Here is a 4,930-nt window from a genome sequence, read left to right as displayed (position 1 = left end):
TATTTTACATAACAAAAACATTCTAGCTTATATTTGTTTAGTACATTTTTAAATTAATATAAAAACTAAAATGAATTGTAAAACTGAAAGTTATTTTTCAAATTGTGTTCAGCATGGTGGGCCGCATTTGAATTTGTGACGGGCCGCAGGTTGAGAACCACTGGTCTAGGGGAAACACTGAATCCTAAGCAGAATAGAGCAGTGGACCAATACACACATGGGGCTGCCAAAGGGAGCCACGACATATGGAGCACTAATCTATTATGAGAGCTCACTTGAGGTATACTTACTCGTTATGGATTCTTGTAGCGAGTTCCTCTGCTAAACTGAGAGAGGGAAAGGCACTAAATGTAAGCTCTACACCCTATCAGCCACCTGAGTTCTCAAATGAGGATCCTTCCCATGGGAAGAACACCAATTCATGAAATTGCACCACTTCAGGTCATATAGACACCTTGTAGAGGGGGCCCTAGCCTGCGTAATGGTATTCACCACTGAGGGTGATATATCTCTGAGTTTCTCCTGGTCGTGTCCAGGGACCAGACATGGAGGTTCTAGAGGCCTGGGCACGGGTGCCAGATTTTGCCCTTCCCCTGAGAGAGGAGGTCCCTCCTCAGGGGAATCTGCCAGGGAGGAGCTGATGCCAACAGCAATAAGGTGCAGCAAACAAGAGTTGTTCCATATCCTCCCTGATTTCTGAGTCTGTGCAATGAGGCACACTGGGGACAACGCATATTCGCGTAGGCCCCTGGTCCAGCTGTGCACTAGTGCGTCCATGCCGAGGGGGGCCAGGGAAACCACAGTGGGGAATGAGTGTATTCTCGTGAGGCCAACAGATCTATCTGTGCCTGACCGAATCGACTCCAAAACAGCTGGACCGTCTGGTGGTGAAGCCTCGCCATGAGATGGAGTCCGCCTGGAATGTGAGTGGCATGCAGAGATCTGAGTCTCTGCTGGCTCCACAGTAAGAGATAGCGGGCGAGATGTGTGCCTCGGCGCCATGCCCATCTCAGGACTCTGTTATGAAGCCAGTGCCGAAGTGGTCTCATATGTATCAGTCCCAATGGCATAAGTGCGGCTGAGGATGCCATATGCCCCAGGAGCCCCTGAAAGTAATTGAGAGGGGCCGCTGTTCTGTACTTGAAAATTCTCAAGCAGTTCAGCACTAACCCAGCATGATCCTCTTGAGAGGTGTGCTGTCATAGTGACCGAGACCAAATCTACACCGAAAAAAGTGATACTCTGCACAGGGGAGATTTTGCTCTTCTCTCAGTTGACCCGAAGTCCTAATCGGGCTAGGTGGTTGAAGACCATGTCCTTCTGTGCAACTCTCAACTCTCAACTCTCACGAGTGAACTAGAAAAAAAACAGTAATTGAGATGGAGTCTCTGGACTTCTGTGGACTAAAAACAGTCATTGAGTTGAGAATGCGAATGCCCACTTTTCTAAGAGGGGCAAGGGCAGTCTTCGCAACTTTCGTGAAGACACGAGGAGACAGGGACATCCCAAAGGGAAGAACTTTGTACAAATAGGCAGACCGAAGAAACGGCCTGAGTCTTGGAAGGATCGAAACATGAAAGAATGCATCCTTCAGGTCTATTGCCGTGAACCAATCTCAGTACCTGACACATGTTAACATGTGTTTGAGGGTTAGCATTCTGAACAAGAGCTTGTGAAAGGCCCGGTTCAGCTCCGTTAGGTCCAAGATTGGTCTGAGCCCCCCAACCTTCTTGGGTACAATGAAGTAGGGGCTGTAAAACCCCTTCTTCATCTTGGCCGGGGGGACAAGCTCTATTGCGCCCTTCGCCAGAGAACAGTAGCATTCTTGTCTCGCACAGAGGTAAACAGAATGCCAATGAACTTCAGCAGACTCCTGGCAAACCGAATCACATAGCAGAGCCTAACGGTCCTGAGGAGCCATCAGAAAGGGCTGGGGAGCTTCAACCAAGCGTCCAGACACCTTGCTAACAATCTCCGTGGAACTATGTTCAACGTACCTGGGGCAGGGTTCCTGCGGCTTTGAGAAACAGAAGTCACAGTGACAGAGGACATACGTCCTTTGGGGTGCGCAGTGTCTTGTCCGTCAGATCTGTTAATGAAGTCACTGATGGATGCGGGAACTGGAGTTCTGGAGTCATACTAACTCGATGACTCACCTGTTGCATCAGAACATGAGGAGGCAGAGAATGTGTGTCCAATCACATTGTCAATTCCTGGCCGTCGCACATGGGAGGGCCAGAAACACCGGGTGCTTTTTTTTCTGAGTGTGACCCAGGGAAAGCAGAAATAGCACTTTCAATGACCATTCGGTGACTGCTCTACCATGTGGCAGACATCCAGAGCCACATAGGATCCACCTCTCGTCCCCCCGGAGGAAGTGGAGCTAGGCTGGTCAGCTGGTGCCTCCTCCCTGGGTCGCCTGTCTCAGGTTTGCTTTGAAGCCTTTTGTGGGTTCTTAGCATCCTGATGACAGGTAAGAAGGACATAAACCATCCACAAAAGCTGCTTCAGCATGGGCGTGGCCCAAACACTGAGCACAGCAATTGTGTCTGTCAGAGGGTGAGATGTACAAACCGCAAACAGAAAGACACCAATGGAAAGGCATGTTGTAAACACACAAATCTATCTGTGAAGCTCTTTTAGAGAAATTGCTCTTTACACTTATCTGTGTATGGGCAAGGGAAAAACTGCTGCTTGTGCCATAGATCCAACAATGAGGAGATTGAGAGGTGAATGCATCTCCCAAAGAGACGCTGCATCGGCTCCGAAGAACAGAACGAGTGAGCAAATGCTGCGCTGGCCTATTTATACCCGGATGTCCGGTGTGTGGCCTGCTCTCTAATTTCATTTGCCTTTTCTCAATGATGTCAGTGGTGTCTGGGTTCCCAAGTGCAACCCCTAGTGTCGGAACTTTGACACAACGTCGAAGTGACCAACTGAAAGGGAACTTAACTATTAGTGAAGTAACTATACGTAAACTAGTTAAAGTAAACTATAACTAGAACAACTATATCATTGACAACTTCTACAAGCATATGCATTGAGATCAATTGAGATCACAATTCTCTCACACCATACTCATTTTTTTAACCAAAACATTTATTGCACTCAAAAAAAAAAAAAAGTGCTGTCTACACAGGACTTTCAGTTATAATATTGCTGGACTTAAAAGTAACAAAAAATAGTCTCTTTTCCTTATTTTAGACCCCTTAAAGTGAATAACTTTAAAGCTGTAAGCTGTTGAACATAAATAATAGAATGTTAACAATAATAAATAAAAATAACTAATAAATAGCACCTGTGCTTTGTGTGGTCTGGCAGCTGGTATTTTTAGGTGTGGCTCCCTTGTCCTTCATGGCTAACTCGTACTGTATTTTGTGGTGACGTTTGAGGTAGGGATGCTCCGATCAGGATTATGATCGGCCGATATTGATCCCGATCCCAATCATTTAAGTTTTATAATAGTGATATGCAAGCTCTCTATTGACTGTCACTGTTAACCTTTTTTTACAGATAAAATATTACCAAAGATGTTGCCTTCATTGTATTATTTACAGAGATGTTGTATATTGTTGTTTTAATTGAGAAATAAGCACAACAAATATTAATCTTACAATTAACATTTTAATAGGCCTTTACACAAGAGGAGTTTACACAAAACACTAACCATATTATCCATATATTTTGGCTTATTAAGGAGCATACAAAACTTGATGTTAAACTGAACAAAATTGTTCAGTTTAGGCTTCAGGCTGTCAGTCAGTGCAGTTACATTGTTACACCAATAGGTTGCTGCAAGGGACTGTCTTTATGAATGAGTCATTATTAAACCGTTCATTCAAAAAATAGACTTAAAACGCGGATTCTTTCATGTATTAAACAAGGTGTTGAAATTAATTTAACTTTGAACGCCACTTGGTCAATCGACCAGCAACACATCACCTTAGTAACGCTGAAGCTAATATTTCACTTCATAGAGATCTATGGCATTGATTCAATGCATTGAACAATGCTGACGTGGGAAATACCCTTAAACTTTGAAAGGATACTACGAAAAATATATCGCTTTAATCTTTTGACAATTAATATTTTTGATAGAAACTGATATTTTTAATCTGTTGTAAGTGTTTTGTTTTACACTGTGTGATTGTGACGAATAAGTTTGACTAATATGGCATCTTGGATTGTAGTAAAGTGAACACGTGAACGCAGCGTGATATGAATGCAGGGAAATACATGCAAGTGAATCGCGGTCATTTAGAAATGAGATCGCATTTATGTATGAATCGAGATTGTGATTTTTTTTTTCAATTAATTGTGCAGCCCTAGTATATACGAATACGAAAATCCACACTATTAAGGATTTTTTTGTTTTAAAGGTCCCATATTGTCAAAACTGACATTTCCTAGCTTTTTTCATGATAACTTAGGTCTAGGTGCTATGTAACTACCATATAAGTTTCAAAACAGTCAATCCACAGTCAAATGCACACAGCCTGCATAAAGTAGCTGTGATTTTTCACAAACCGTTGTGACTTCCGTAAAAAGGTGACGTCAGAACTACTCAGTCACCGCCTTCAGTCACCACCCCGAGCACTACCCACAGTCCCACTCTCCTTTTGCCAAACCCCCAGACAACATCGCGTCCATGCCATTGCTGAGCAACAACAACACGGAAACATGTCGAGAAAACGCTGTTCAGTCTGGATGTCAGGAAACTACATCATTGCACAGTAGGGCTGTGACAGTCACCATGACAACCGCATCAACCGTTGTCTATTGCCACCGGCGGTAGTGCACATGACATCACACACTATAACAAGCATAATACAAAGTTTGTATACAAGTGTAATAATAGTAACAGTTGCAAATTGTTTTATTTAGACTATAAGTCTATGCTAATTCACAAATTACCTCAAACGCCATACAC

Source organism: Sinocyclocheilus rhinocerous, unplaced genomic scaffold (assembly GCF_001515625.1).
Source record: "Sinocyclocheilus rhinocerous isolate Xijiao unplaced genomic scaffold, SAMN03320098_v1.1 scaffold569, whole genome shotgun sequence".
NCBI lineage: Eukaryota > Metazoa > Chordata > Actinopteri > Cypriniformes > Cyprinidae > Sinocyclocheilus > Sinocyclocheilus rhinocerous.
The sequence above is the reverse complement of the archived record's forward strand: the minus strand, read 5'-3'. Positions refer to the sequence as shown.